Here is a 16,070-nt window from a genome sequence, read left to right on the forward strand (position 1 = left end):
ACCTGTCGGCAGCTGCTTCCACGCATGAGTGGGAACCAAGAGACTCACCAGCGCCTGGAAAATATTTCTGTTTCTGTTTAGAGCCCAGGAATATGATTTGACATCACCTCATGGCTTTTCCAGCTGCTCGTGTTTTTTATGAGGGTTGTAACAAGCTGGATGTGTAATTAGCAAGATAGATTTATCGTCTGCCGTTACGTTGTAAAGAAAGTAAAAATGGTGTTGGTGGTGCAGAAACCTCTCGCCGAGGAGGAATGCCGTTAATATGTCTAGCAGTGCCTGCGGGAAATTCGGCATGCGTTTTTGGAGCGTGCACAGCTTAGGGAAAGGATGGCAGAGTCCAGAGCTGCTGAAAGCGCCAGAGCAGACTTGGCAGCTATTGCAAAAAAAGAAAGAAAGAAAGAAAATAGGCTTTCCCAAAGGGGCTGCAGTAGTGAGATGCCCACCCGGGCTGGGTGTTCTGTGGTTCTTAACCACCCAAGTAAAACCATCTCCCTGTAAGAACCATTCCTTCACTCTTCTTGCCCTTCAAGAAGTTCCACTGCTTCATGCAACAATTTGGTTTCCATGTAGGGCTTTGTAATCTTGGGTATGATTTTTGTGTCTGTGTCTCACCACCACTTTTTAATCCAAGTTATGGTCTTACTGCTGCTGAACATTTGAGGGTCTGGAAAGCTGGAGAGGGAAAGTTTAAGAGATGACATGCGTTTGTTTTCTGCGTCTATGTCTCTATTTCTGCTTTGCAAATAGGTTCATCTGTACCATTCTCTTCTAAGGAGGGTGGGATGAACTGGGAGACTGGGATTGACGTATGTACACTGTGTATAAAATGGGCTCCCTGGTGGTTCAGTGGTGAAGAATCCGCCTGCCAGTGCAGGAGACGTGAGTTCGATCCCTGGGTCAGGAAGATCCCCTGGAGGAGGAAATGGCAACCCACTCCAGTATTCTTGCCTGGGAAATCCCATGGACGGAGGAGACTGGCGGGCTACAGTCAGTCCATGGGGGTCACCAAAGAGTCTGACATGACTTAGCGACTAAACAACAATACGGTGTGTGAAATAGATAACTCATGAGAACTATGTAGCACAAGGAACTCTCCTCAATGCTCGGTGGTGACCTAAATGGGAAGGATATCCAAAAAAGAAGGGATATATGTATGTGTATAGTTGATTCAACCCACTCCATTCTTGCCTAGAAAATCCTGTGGACAGAGTAGTCTGGTGGGTTTCAGTCCATGGGGTTGCAAAGAATCAGACACAACTGAACGGCTTTCATTTTCATGGCTGATTCCCTTTGCTATACAACAGAAACTAACACAGCATTGTAAATCAACTCCAGTAAAAAAAATATACTCAGTAAAAATTAAAACAAATTCCAGGCTCGCTCAAGGCGGGGACAAAGCTCAGAGCTCTCTTCTGGGCCCCATGGCACCCAGTCCCTGTCCGTCCTCATCACTAGCCAGCTCTCTGCAACCCGATCACCCGATCACCCGATCACCCGATCACCACCACCTTCCCCTACAGCTCTCTGGTCTCCACTCTCGCCCTTTCCAACCGCCTACAGAGAGGTCATCCTAAAAGGCAAGCCTGGTCTCTCCTCTGCTGAAAAATTGTCAGTGGCCTCCCTGCAGAGAAACCCTAACCCCAGCCTCCAAGGCCCTTCCTGAGCTGGCTCCTTCCCCTCTCTCCCGCCTCGTTTCCTGCGACTTGTCCAGAGTTGCTTGCTGTCCTCGTCACCTACCACATTCTCCCCCATCTATCCTAGGTTTCTCCCGGAATCAGAGCCCGAGGCCAGGAGGGAGTGAGTGCTGGTAGTTTAGCTGGGGGGTGATCCCAGGGAGCTCTGGGCACAGACCGGGGAAGTGAGGTGGGGAGGGGAAGGCGGCCTCTACAGGGTTTGTGGATATTGGGTTGGCCAAAATGTTCATTTGGGTTTTTCCATAAGATATTAGCTATTAATAAACAGTAGCTATGGCTGCAGGTACCTGGGGCTCAGAACTATTGGGGACCTCTGGGAGACCTGGGAACAGCCTCAGAGGTGATAGCCCAAGGAGCAAGGATGATGAGATATTTATCTACAAATTCCCTTCCATCATGGGTTGAGGGATTCTTCTAGGGGTGTTAAGCTCCCTGTCTTGGCCTGCCCCATGAAAACTCTAGGGCAGGAGATCACAGGTCCTAACAGGAGAGAGCCTCTGCTTCCTGAGAGAACATGGAAGAGGGGCACACTGGAGGTTTCTGCTATGATCTAGAATGTTCTAGAAAGTTGGTGTACTAGGTTAACTCACACTTATCTTTCAGTTCCCATTTTCAGTGTAACTTCCTCCAAGAGGACTTTCCGAACGAATCCCATCTAAATTGCATATCTTCCCATAATTCTCGTTTTTCACTTACAATTATGGAATTCCCTGGTGGTCCAGTGGTTAGGGGGCTTTCCCAGTGGTAAAGAATCCACCTGCCAATGCAGAAGATGAGGGTTCTATCCTCAGGTCAAGAAGATCCTCTGGAGAAGGAAATGGCAATCCGCTCCATTATTCTTGCCTGGGTAATCCCATAGACAGAGGAGCCTGGCGAGGAATAGTCCCTGGGGTTGAGTCAGACACAGCACAGCTGACCAACTGACATGCACGCCAGTGGTTAGCACTCCATGCGCCCATTGCTGAGGGCCCAGGTTCGATTCCTGGTCAGGGGACTAAAAATCCCATGAGCCTTGTGACGTGGCCAAAGAATTAAAACTGAATAAATAAAAGTAATTATGTACTTATTCTCTGCCTCCCTTCTAAGTTGTATGGGCCCTGAGGGCAGTGACCATGAACATTTTTTTATCAACCCACCTAAGCACAGTGCACAGACCAGATTGCTCAATGAATATTTGTTGGGAAATGAATCGAGGTGGTCCTCTAGAATGAAAGCAGCATGACGACAGGCACTTTTTTTTTTTTTTCTATTTTGTTCATTGCTTTGTCCCCAGAGCATAGAACAGTGCCCCCTACTTAGCAGGCATCAAATAAATATTTGGTGAATGAAGGGAGGAAGGAAAGAAAATAGTATCCAAACAAAAAATTCCTAACTGGGGGCCACCCGCCAAATTCTGCCTGCAGACATTTGTGTCTTGCCCCTAGAGTGTTAGAAAAAATGTGAATTTGTCGCCAACATTTAAAAAACCAGGAGATTGCACAGACCAAAATAATCGCGATGTCCAAGTCTTCTTGAAAAATTAGAAAATCTGGCAATCCTGCGTTCCCAGATGGCAGCAATCAGCAGGAGCCGAGTAGCCGCTGCCCAGTTAGTGGGGGTGGGTGCTCTCCAGCCCATCCACGGCCCCACCTAGCCTGTTTAACCCATTTAGGGGGCCTTCCTGACCCCACTGGCACCTGAGTTTCAACATCTGTCCTAAAATTACAGAACCACAGAAGTTAGAGCTGGAAGGACCTGGGAAATCATCACGTCCAGTGAGTCTCTATGGGACAGTACGAGAAACTGAGGTCCAGAGAGAGTGAGGTCACCCAGGGGATAACAAGAGGCACGCCTCAGGCTCACTTGCCTCCCTGGGTACTTGCACAAGGTCCAGGGAAAACTAAGGTGAGATGCTCTTGGAGACCCCAGGTCTCCTGTGCCATCATCATCCCTCTTCTAGAATCTTCCATGAAATTAGAAGACGCTGTGACAAACCCAGACAGCATATTAAAAAGCAGAGACATTACTTTGCCAACAAAAGTCCATCTGGTCAAAGCTATGGTTTTTCCAGTAGTCATGTACAGAGGTGAGAATTGGACCATAAAGAAGGCTGAGCACCAAAGAATTGATGCTTTTGAACTGTTGTGCTGGAGAAGACTCTTGAGAGTCCCTTGGACTACAAGGAGATCAAACCTGTCATTCCTAAAGAAAATCAACCCTGAATATTCATTGGAAGTACTGATGCTGAAGCTGAAGCTCCAATACTTTGGCCACCTGATGTGAAGAGCCTAGTCATTGGAAAAGACTCTGATGCTAGGAATACTGAGGGCAGGAGGAGAGGGGGGTGACAAAGGATAAGATTGTTGGATGGCATAACCTCTCAACGGACATGAGTTTGAGCAAACTCCGGGAGACAGTGATGGACAGGGAAGCCTGGTGTGCTGCAGTCCACGGGGTCACAAAGAGGCGGACACGACTGAGCGGCTGAGTCAGGCTGTCACCCCTCCCCAACCCCCAAGCCAGAAATGGCTCTCCGGGAACCAGACACTTTGGCTGAGATTAGAAGTCACATCACTTGAGCCTGCCTTGATGGACTCTGAATCCTTTCTTGGCTCCCCAGCCTTCCGCCCCAACCCCTGATTTATGAGTAGCCCATAACTTTAGGATGTCATCGTATGTGTCAAAAAGAGATGAGTGGGAAGGCCCAATCTGGTAACCAGCTTCAGGGCCTCTCTAGATTCATGAATGTTACCAAATGCAATGCGTCCAAAAGTAATTTTTCAGGAAAAGATCAAACAACAAAAAACACAACTCTTATCTGTACACTGTCTTGTTCTCATGGGGCCCAAAGATTGGCTGCTTCCGGTGGCAGTCTCTTTCACCCTGATCACGGGGGTCTCAGTAGAACGCCATGGTCGGTCCTTCAAGACTTTGAACAACTACCTCCAGCTCTCCTAGGTGAGTATGGTTGGTTGGTTGGTTTTGCTAAATCCAGCCACTCTAAGAAAGACCCAAAGTAACCATGGCTCAAACAAGATAGACGTTTACTCCTCTCACCTTGCAGTCCAGGCATGAGCAGTTCAAGCTGATAAGGCTGCTGCCCAACACCAGAGACAGCGGCCCCTTCCATTTGTTCTCCATGCATCCCTGGAGCACTGCCCTCATTGCCAAGGTGAAACGTGGCTCACCCCTACGTCTGCATCCATCCAGTGAGAAGGGAAGCAGGAAGAGAGAGTCCACTCCTCTCTTTTTCAGTTTTATTTTTTCCCCCTCTCTTTAAAGGGCCAGATCCAGAAGCTGCACAGATCGTTTCTGCTCACATACCATTGGCTGCGACTTCATTGCATGGCTACCTGTAGTTGCAAAGGAGTCTGGGAAATGTAATCTAGTCACATGCTGCATTAAAACTCAGGGATTCTAGGATTCTGAGAAGGGGGGAAGGAAGAAGGTATATTAGAGGACAGCTACTGTTTTCTGGTACAAAGTCACCATGCAATAAGAGGAAGAGCCATGAAAGAAAACTGTTGAGGAAAAGTAAAATTTGCTCTGATCAAGAGACCTGGAGGGCAATTGTATTTGGGTGTCTGAAGCTCTGAAGGGAGGTCTGGGCTATAAACTGGGACGACAGTGGAGGGGATACAGAGGAGTGGGAGGAGTGTGAGCCCCATTCTGCAGACAGAGTAACTGAGATACAGAGAGGTTCTGTGTCAGGGTATTCATAATGGAACTGAAATACAAGGCCTTGACTTTTGGCCCCCAGTTCTTTCTCTTTGTGCTCCTCTTATAGCTGCAGCTACTTGGAGCCCATTATTAATAGCTTATATCAAGCAGGACGCTCAGCTTCAACAGTCTGGTGTGTTTAAACTACAAAGGGAATTTATTAGATCACAATAATTGCAAAGCCCAGAGGTAATGGGATTCAGGTTGGGCTGGACCCAGAAGCTTGGTGTTCTTAGGATTTGGGTCTTTCTGCATCCCTCGGCTGGCTTTTTCCGTTTGGCAACTCCTTCTTAGAAATCCCAGCTGAAAAAGATCTCCTTTCCAAATTCCAGCGCAGCTCCCAGGCTTGAATCTCATTGGCCCAAACTAGGTCAAATGCCCACCCATGTATCAAAGTCTGAGGTCCTCTGTAGCCAGCCTAGGTCGGGAGCCTGGCATTGAGGGGGCAGAGGAGCAAGTCAGGTCCATCCCAACCACATGGGAGTGAGACATGTGTCCTGAGTGGGCTCTGAAGGTCGTGACCCTCTGTACATCCACACCAAGGGCCAGAATCGTGGCTGTTATGTTGAGCACCGTCCAGGAAGCAGAAGTCATATCAGTTGTGGTCCCAGCCGAAGGGGCAACTCACTGTTTACCTAGGGAAATAAAGAGCTACAGAGCTAAAATGATTAAGGAATGATTCAAAACAGAGTGACTGAATTTAAAACAGAAACTGGGCTCTCTTCCTGTTCCCAGTCAGGGCATGTGCTGCTCGAGGCTGTCATCTCTCCACTTCCTTTCCATCTCTTCCCACCCAGTGCTCACAGCCAGAGCATCCCTTTGGTGGCTGCACCTCCTCGCATCTTGTGGATCCATCAGAGGTTCCCCGGAGAGCCAGAGCTGCCAGTGATCACCGCCTCTTTCCTGACCTCTCCTCCGGCCCCACCTCCCCTCCAACCCTGAACTCTGTTATTTTTCCAGCCGGGACTAGACAAATGCAAGGTGGTCGGGAGCCTTTGCCTGTGGCCAGGAAGGGCTCATAGGGAGGACTGGCGAGCAGTCTTTCTGGGTTCACAGCGGGTCGGCCCCGACTCCCCGTTTTGTGCCCTGCCTTCCAGGCTGCTCAGTACTGATTGGAAGCTCAGCTCAAGGCCCAGTTTTGGGTGTGTGTGTTTTAATAACAGCTTATTGAGATATAATCCACATACCATAAATCTACCATTTCACTATGTACAATTTTATTAGTTTTTGGTGTATTCACAGAGTTGTGCAACCGTCACCAACATCTAATTTTAGAACATTTTCATCACCCCCAAAAGACAGCCCAAACCCTTTAGTAATCACTCCCAATTTCCTCCAGCCCACCCCACCCCCCCAGCCCCTGGTAACCACTAATCTACTTTCTGTCTCTATAGATTTGCCTCTTCTGGACATTTCTTATAAATGGAATCACACAATATGTGGTCTTTTGTAACTAGCTTCTTTCACTTAGCATAATGTTTTTTAAATTATCCGTGTTGTACCATATATCAATACTTCACTTTTATTGTCACATAATTTTACAGTGTATGGATAAACTTCATTTTGTCCATCCATTCATCACTTGATGGGCAGTTGGATTTTTGGCTGTGATGAATAATGCTGCTGTGAACATTTGAATACTAGTTTTTGAGTAGACATTTGTGTTCAATTCACTTGGGTATATACCTAGGATTGGAATTGCTGGGTCGTATGGCAACTATATGTTTAAACTTTTGAGAAATTGACAGACTTTTCCAGAGTAGTTGCACCATGCTGCCTTCCCATAAGCAAAGGATAGGGGTTCCAGTTTCTCCACATCCTCACTAACACTTGTTACCATCTGTGTTTTTGGTCCTCTCAGTGGATGTGAATTGGCATCTCGTGATTTCGGTTTGCATTCGTCTGATGACAAACTGTGTTGACTAATGACTAATGTTTTCATGTGCTTATTTGGTTACTTGTAATACCTTCTTTAGGGAAGCCCAGGTGGCCCTAAGAATTCTTCAGTAGTAAAGAATTTGCCTGCCAAGGAGGAAATGCAGGTTCGACCCTTGGGTCAAGAAGATCCCCTGGAGAAGGAAATGGCAACCCACTCCAGTATTCTTGCCTGGGAAATCCCATGGACAGAGGAGCCTGGTGGACGACAGTCCATGGGGTCACAAAAGAGTCAGACACGACTTAGCGACTAAACAACAACAAATATCTGCTTTAATACCTATTAAAACCTTTGCTGTTCTTTATTGAAATATAGTTGATTTACAATATTGTATTAGTTTCTAATATATAGCAAAGTGATTCAGTTATACATATATATTCTTTTTATATTCTTTTCCATCCATTTATTTCAAGATATTGAATATATTAATAATTCCCTGTGCTATAGAGTTGTTGTTTAGTTGCTAAGTCATGTCTGACTTTTTTGCAACTTCATGGACTTTGGCCTCCAGGCTTCTCTGTCCTTGGATTTCTCAACAAGAATGCTGAAATGGATTGCTATTTCCTTCCTAATCCCTTCCTGAGGGATTGAACTGTTTTTCAAGGTATATTCAATATCTTGAAATAAACTAATGGAAAAGAATATAAAAAGAATTTATACGTATAACTGAATCACTTTGCTATATACCAGAAACTAATACAATATTGTAAATCAACTCTATTTCAATAAAAAAAAAAACAGCAAAGGATTTAATAGGTATTTCTTTAAAGCAGATATTTGTTGTTGTTTAGTCGCTAAGTCGTGTCTGACTCTTTTGTGACCCCATGGACCGTCATCCATCGGGCTCCTCTGTCCAGGAGGTTTCCCACCTTGGCAGGCAGAAGGTCTCCTGCCTTGGCAGGTCTTTTCCCCTGACCCTCCTGGGAAGCCTTGTGCTATACAGTAGGACTTTGCTATTTATCTGTTTATATATGTAGTAGTTTGCACCTGCTAATCCCAAACTCCTAATTCATCCCTCCCCTTTGGTAACCATACGTCTGTTTTCTGTGTCTGTGCATCTGTTTCTATTTTGTAAATAAGATTAATTTGTATGTTTTAGGTTCCACATATAAGTGATACCATACAACATTTGTCTTTCTCTGACTTACTTCACTTAGTATGGTAATTTCTAGGTCCACTCATGTTGCTGCAAATGTCTTTATTTCATTTTTTTATGGTTGACTAGTATTTTGACACCCACAAATATCTTCTTTATCTATTCACCTGTCAATGGATCTTTTGCCCACTTGCAAGTAGTTCGTTTGTCTTTTACCATTGAGTTGTAAGAGTTCTTTATCCATTCTGGATGACACATCATTATCAGATATGTGATTTGCAAGTGTTTTCTCCCTTTCTGTGGGTTGTCTTTTCAGCTTATTGATGATGTCCTCTGAAGTATATGAAATATTGCAGGGGGAAGGGGTTTAAATTAAAACTTTTTAAAAGTGGCCCAGGAAGGAGCCTTCATAGAGAGGCTGAATTTTGAATAAAGTCTTAAAAGGAAGTGGAGGAACAGATACCTGTTGTATAAGAGCAAGAGGAAACAGCAAGTACGAAAGCCCTGAGACGGAAGTCTGCCTGGTGGACTTGAGGGACAGAAAAAAAGCTAGCATGTTTGGAGCACAACAATTCAGGGGGAAAATAGTAACTCAACTGGCTTTCCCCCTGAAGAGGGAGCCGTGAGGTTTGAAACAGAGAAAGGACAGACAGGGTCTGAGTGAAAATTCTAAAGAGTCCCTCTTGCTGCTCCCCCGAAAAAGGGGGGTGGCCTGGCTGGAAGCAGGGAGACCAGGGAGGGGGCTACTGGAGCAGTCCAGCTGAAGCATGATGGCTGTTTGGACCAGAGTGGGTGGGATGCTGGAGATGAGACGTGCGGCCGCCTGGATGTATTGTGAAGGCAGAACCAACCGCAGAGTGCAAAGCGAGTCCTATTCTCACCCCCGGGCTTCAGAGACGTCTTACTCCCTGTCCGTGGTCTCCCTCTAAAGGGACCTGAGCTCTTCTCCCTCTATTGCCAACTAGCAAATTCCTCTTGAAAAAAATCTCCCCTTTGGGGGCGGGGGGGAGGCACATTTACTGTATACCAAGTACTCTGCTGCTGCAAACATGTGTTTTTTGGGTTTTGGTGGGTTTTTGTTTGTTTATTAGGTTTTTTTTTTTAGTTGAACCTAAGTGCCAACATTGAGTTATTCCCACTTTGCCCACACAGGCCTCTTCCTTATATCACGTGGGCACATGTGTGTTTCCTTGGAGGCCCTTCTCCCCGCCTTGTGGTTTATTGTGTACCATGCTGTTTGCTGCTGCTGCTGCTGCTAAGTCATTTCAGTCGTGTCCAACTCTGTGCGACCCCATAGACGGCAGCCCACCAGGCTCCCCCATCCCTGGGATTCTCCAGGCAAGAACACTGGAGTGGGTTGCCATTTCCTTCTCCAATGTATGAAAGTGAAAAGTGAAAGTGAAGTCGCTCAGTCGTGTCCGACTCTTCGCGACCCCATGGACTGCAGCCCGCCAGGCTCCTCCGTCCCTGGGATTTTCCAGGCAAGAATACTGGAGTGGGGTGCCATTGCCTTCTCCGACCATGTTGTTTACTTTCCTGTAAAATATGTATTACCTTCTTGTGTGCCTTTATTTCTTCTGTCTTTAATGGCGTTGTTTGAGCATCCCTTGCTTCTTACCTTTCTCCTTCTGCACTGTGGTCCTGGGTCCTTCCATGTAGCCGTATGCCCTGCTCCATTGTTCTAACTCAGTGGTCTTCAGCTGGAGGTGACTTAGCCCCCAAAGTGACATTTGGCAACATCAACCGCTTTTGGTTGTGGTGACTTGGGGTTCGTTACTAGCACCTACTGGGTAGAGGCCAGGTATACCGCTAAACATCCTACAAGGCTAGTGGTCCCCAACCTTTTTGGCACCAGGGACGGGTTTCATGGAAGACAGTTTTTCCTCAGACCAGGGTAAAAAGGATGGTTTCGGGGTGATTCAGGCACATTACATTTATTGTGTACTTTATTTCTGTCATTATTACATCAGCTCCATCTCCGATCATCAGGCATTAGATGCCAGGGGTTGGGGACCGCTGCTGTAACGCACTGGACAGTCCCCCATGACAGAGGATTATCTAGCCCCAAATATTTGTAGTGCTGGGGTTGCGAAACGCCACATCCATCTGCTGTTCTGAGTTCCAGGGTTCCGTCTTCCTTATCCCCTCTCCTTGCAGAGAGGACACCCAGGGTCCACCAGCTGCCCCCCAGCACAGAGAATGCTGTGACAAGCATCCTTTATGAGCTGCCTCTGAGCTTTATACCACAAACCTGTAAGGCAAGACTGTTCTATAACACCCATTTCTGGGAAGACTGAGGCTCTGCAAGGCGGCATGATTCAGCCGAGGTCATCCACCTTGAAAGAGATGAGAGCCAGAAGGCAGCCCACTGCTCTTAGTCATGTATCTAAACTGCATCCCCAGTGATGCACGTGAATGTCCTCAGGGTGCAAATTAAAAACCACCAGAAGGACTTCCCTGGTGGCCCAGTGGTTAAGAATCCACCTTCCAATGCAGGTTCAATTCCTGGTCAGGGAACTACGACCCCACAAGCTTGGAGGCAACTAAGCCCACACCGCAACTAGAAAGAAGCCCACGCACTGCAACGAAGAGCCCATGTGCCACAGCTAAGACCCAACGCGGCCAAATAAATAGTTTTTAAAAAGAAGAACTTCCTTTAAAAAAATTAAAAAACCAGTGGCATGAACTCTTCTGCTTGACTGGGCTCCAGGAGCACACAGACTGGATCTGATGTCTTCATAGCTTCATCCCCTGGCCGCCAACAGTGCCTGGCACATCCAGTTGATAAATATTTGTTGAATAAACAAATAAATAAACAGCTCGTGGGTAGGGAGTTTTCGGTGTGTGTGGTTGCACACACTGCAGAAATGAGATTCCAGGGTGTCTGCCCTGCAGGGAACAAACAACCACATGCTTGACAAGATAGGGGCCTGTCAGCATCAATCCAAGGCCAAGATGCTGGGTGCCAACCTGGCCTGACCTCACCCAGAGCTGGGCCCATAGCAGGAGCTCAGCAAAGGCTGTGGAAAGTTAAGTGGCCCCTCCAGGCAGGCTTGGGGCCAGGGACTCTTTGGCAGGTGGAGGACCTGGCGTGGAGTCAGGTGACCCTTGATGCCTGAGCAGACACCAATCAAGGGCTTCTCTCCACGTCACCCCTTTAAAAGGGCCAGCCCCTGCTCAATCTGAAGAAATTAGAGGTTTCAAACTGGCAGTGTAGGGGGCCAGATCTGGCTTGAAGACAGGTTGGCCCTCTGGCATTTTCTTAAGTTCTCAATTCATTGCCAGTATTTTAAAATCTGGATGTCTCCCTTCTCTTGGAAAAGAGGAAGATCTGGCAACACCAGGCCTGAGTTTTCAGAGTGGGGACCCTTTGGCAGGATGTGTGCCCTGGGGTTCACCCCTGCCCCCTTCACTCCCTGGAGTCACCCACCCTCCCTGGGCTGTGGGTTGTGGCTCCGTGGTGCCTCGTTTGCACCCCCAGAGGCATCTACATTCGTGCCCTGCCAGTGCCAGGTTGCGCCCAGCCTAGGTGGGATATAGAGGGCAGAGGTTACTGGGCCCTGTGCCCTCCTGGTCCCTGGACTCTAAGACATGAGGGTCCCTGGTTCCCTCCAACCAGATTCCAAGCTTTGTCAGGCGGTTCAAAAACTCTGCCTTGAGGACCGCCTACCCCCACAAAATGCAGGCTGTTACTTCCTAAGGATCATCTCTTCCAGGAATCCATTATCATGACTGCGGATTCTGTTCACTCAGCGTGGTTTAAATGCTACCCTCTCCTCTCCTCCAACAAAGAGAAGAGAAGCAACGCTGTTATCCAGTGCCCCTTCCTTAGGTAGGTCTGCCTGCTCTTCCCAACTGGTTAGAAACGCCCTCTTGAGATGACAGCGGGCTTCCCATAACACATTTCTTGGTGTGATTATTCGATAATAGAATAACATCACTATTATTCTATCACTGTTAAATGGCGGGGACTGAATTTCCATTGAAGCAGATGCCGTTAATGCCTCATTTCTCTCGCCACAGCCCTCCCCATCCCCATAGGCATGGTGGGTTCCCTCTGTAAGAACCTGTGACACTCTGGGGTGCAGTCTCCCACATGTCCCCAGAAGGGCAGAACCCACAGCCGTGCCCTGCTCATGGACCTGCCCTCGCTGTTCCTCTGCCCCCCACCTCCATATGTGATCACTAGGGCTTCCTGGGGTCCCCTCCCAGATAAACTGCTTGACCTGAATCTTAGGCTCAGCATCTGCCTCAGAGGGAGACCCAAACTAAGGCATTAAGGATACCTGGATGTTCAGACATCTTCACGATGGGTTTCTTATAGAACTGAAACTCCGCATGGCCAGAGCCCTGTTGTAACATAAGCCCTCCTGGCCCCTCAAAGTGTGGTCCAGGGACCGGCCTCGTGAGGGAGCTGTAAGAAATGCAGTCTCAGGTCTCAACACCAGGCTGGACATTTCGACTGGACGCCTCCGCACCTTTTCCGTGAAGCGAGATGAGAGCCATGCATTCCCTGGTGACGGCGTTTCTCGTGGGTCCTGCCAGCCTGCCAGTCTCTTTGTGTACCTAGAAGAGGCTGGACAGAGAGAGCCCAGCCAGGTCTTGGCTCTACACATCTCTGCCCGGGGCTCCCCTACCCTCTCCCATCACCCAGCCCTCCTCCCCCATCCCTTAACCGGTGTAATTACGTGATTCCGGCTCGGATTCCAGAATCCAATACCCAGCGCGGTGCCATCAGGATTCAATCAGATCCAGTTGGCGAGACACGGCTTGGCCTGTCCATTACTGCTTTACAAACTGAGAAGAAAAAAAAAAAAAAAAACCCTGCTTTTATGACCCAGCAGTTAAAAACTATTTGTAGAAGTTGCTAAGGTTCAAATCAAAAGTGCCCTCCCTGGAGGGCGATTAGTTAATTTCAGAGGAGCACAGCTTCTTTTCTTTTCTTTCTTTTCTCCCTTTCTACCTGGAGATGTGGGTCTAATTCATTTCTGCCCTTCAGACATCGAGAGCGCTCCATCCTTGGACAAACACAAGCCAAAGTGCTTAAGGACATCTGTTTATTTTATTTCTTTAATGAGAAAACCTTCCAATTTCTCCGGGCTCAGCTGTGTTTATTTACATTGTGTTAACCATGTGAGGCCAGCACCTTGGATGTTTAAAGGCCTGGCTGGGGCCCTTGCCGCGGTCTCCAGCTCTGAAATGCAGTCAGCCCAGCCCAAGGAAAACAGAGTCCTTGGAACTCTATAAAATAGATTTTCAAAATAAATACTGCCTAATTCACTCAGTAGATGTGGATTAAGTCAAGATGAATACAATTTGGAAAGGATTTTCTGAGGAAGTCGGAGATTTCTTTCCCCCACTGGGGGTTAAACCTTGTATTTGAGTCTACGCACCCACCCCCCACCTCCCCCTCCATCTTCCCCCACTTCCCCCACCCCCCGCAAGCCCTCTTTTCAGTTAAGTAAAAGGTATTTTGTCTTTGTGGCTTATAAAGAAATGATGAGTTTGATTGGCCTCCTCGAGCCATGATTCCTTTCTTTGCAGGACTAGGAAGAGTGACTTAACTAATCGCTGTGTTCTCTCCGGGAAGGGCAGGACGTGAACATCTGCCCTCGTCATTCCGGCGGGGGTGGAGGAGGAAGAGGTGGGAAACGCTTTCAAAGATGTCCTCGAGGTGAATGACAGTTGGAGGGGCCGTGGGCAGGGGGTGGGACCCTTTGTAGCTTTAATCCCCTGTAATAGTTCTTCCCCGAGCCACTGGGCCTCCATGCCAAGTGCCTCTGCTTATGTATTTTAGAGCATTAAAGGATTATTTTCAACATAAAATATATTTCAGAGATGGTTCGGGGTTGTCAGAAAGGTGCTCATTAGCAGAGACTTTCTTTGAAGCCCCAGGCTCGCTCTGCTGGGAGACAGACCATTTCTACTTTGGCGGAGGGTTTCTGAGCTAGTTAAGACTCCTGAGTATGCCTCGTTTTCCGCCCCCAAATTGAACAAATGCGACTGCTTTCCCAGACTTTGGCCAGTTTTGTGTTTTTTTTTTCCTCCAGCCTCACCTTTCACTGAATGCTGCAGGCCACCTGGAAAAAAATAATAATAATAATGCTAATCATAATAAGAGGGAGTTAAATCTCCTGTGCAAAGCCTACAAATTGTTGGTCCGGTTTTGAATGAGAACTCTTTTGTCTGCTATAAACATAGGGGTGCTGCTCACAACGATAAGTGGTGGGAAAAAAATCCCAGGCACCCTGCGAACCTGAATAATGGGAACAATTTTCCTTTACACTTAACTAGCAGGTTGAGAGGCCCGTCTCCCCCAGCATCCCCCTACCCGGTACTTTTTTAAGGTATTTATTTCTGGACAAAAGGGCTCCTGAGCTGTCCAAAGCTCACAGCCCTTTCCATGGGCCTTGGGTGATGAGGGTGTCTGTCCATAAGTGGCAGGAAGTTGTCAAGGCGGTTGTATGGGAAGTTAGCTTTGACAGGGAGAGAGGAGGTCCCCCCCACCACGCCTGCTCCCCACACTTCTGTGAATTCAGGAACTTGTGGGCCCTTCCGATGGCAGAGAGGGGAAAGAACTAGTGCAAATTCCCCGATGGGGCCTAATTCAGAGGAGAAATATGCAGTGTAAGAATCTCTTTGGAAATGTCCGTCAACAGTTGAATGGATAAACACATCCTCGGGTAGTCATACAATGGAATATTTTCAGCCATAAAAAGGAATGGAGAACTTAATACGCGCTCAATGTGGACAGACCCCAAAAACATTATGCTAAAGGGAAAGAAGCCAGGCACAAAAGGTCATACGCTGTATGTTTCCATTTATATGAACTATCCGGAGTAGGTGAGTCCATAGAGGCGGAATACAGATTGGTCGTTACCAGGGACCGGAGGGGGAACGGATGGAGAGCAGCTTCTTCATGGGTGTGGGGTTTCCTTTGGGGGTGATAAAAATATTTTGGAACTAAATAGAGATTTGCTCATCTGTAAAATTGGAATAACAGTTCCTGCCCCACTGACCTCAAAAGACCAGTCCGGGAATCATCTGATGTTTCCCTAAAAGCACTGTGGGTGCCGTTGAAGGAATGCAAAACTGCCTGAGCTGGTAAAAAATGAACTTTTTTTTTAAACTTGAAAAATGAAGGTTTTTGTTTTTGTTTTTTTAAATACTCTCCTTAGCTGGTTTTGGTGTCCAGATGATAATGGCCTCAAAAAAAAAAAAAAGTTGGGAAATATTGCCACCTCTTCTATTTTCTGGAAGAGCTTGTGGTGAATTGGTGCTATTCTTCTTGAAATGCTTGGTAGAATTCTCCAGTGAAACCATCTGGACCTGGAGATTTCGTTTTTCAGGAGGTTTTTAACTTTGATTTTAGTGTCTTGAATAGTTACAGCTATTTCACCCTGAGTGAGTTTTGGTAGTTTGTGGTTTTTGAGGAATTTGTCCGTTTCATTCATTGTTGAATTTAAGTGTCTGGAGTTAAAAAAAAAAAAAAAACTTATACTTTTATGGTGACTTTCAGTTTCTAGCATATTATAACCCATACCCAGAAGCCTTCAATTACAGGGATAAAAAATGTAAATCTCTCCCTGCATGCGTGGCAGTGAGTTATGAGTCATCTCCTTGGTCCTTAAGATAAACCTAC

At 47.1% G+C, this 16,070-nt stretch overlaps 1 protein-coding gene across 4 annotated transcripts in view; it reads left to right on the forward strand.

Annotated features, from left to right (window-relative positions):
* EYA2 (EYA transcriptional coactivator and phosphatase 2) overlaps positions 1 to 16,070 on the forward strand; it is a 253,660-nt gene that overhangs the window by 174,592 nt on the left and 62,998 nt on the right. The gene's annotated exons all lie outside the window — the stretch shown is intronic.

Source organism: Cervus elaphus, chromosome 23, assembly GCF_910594005.1.
Source record: "Cervus elaphus chromosome 23, mCerEla1.1, whole genome shotgun sequence".
Classification (NCBI taxonomy): domain Eukaryota; kingdom Metazoa; phylum Chordata; class Mammalia; order Artiodactyla; family Cervidae; genus Cervus; species Cervus elaphus.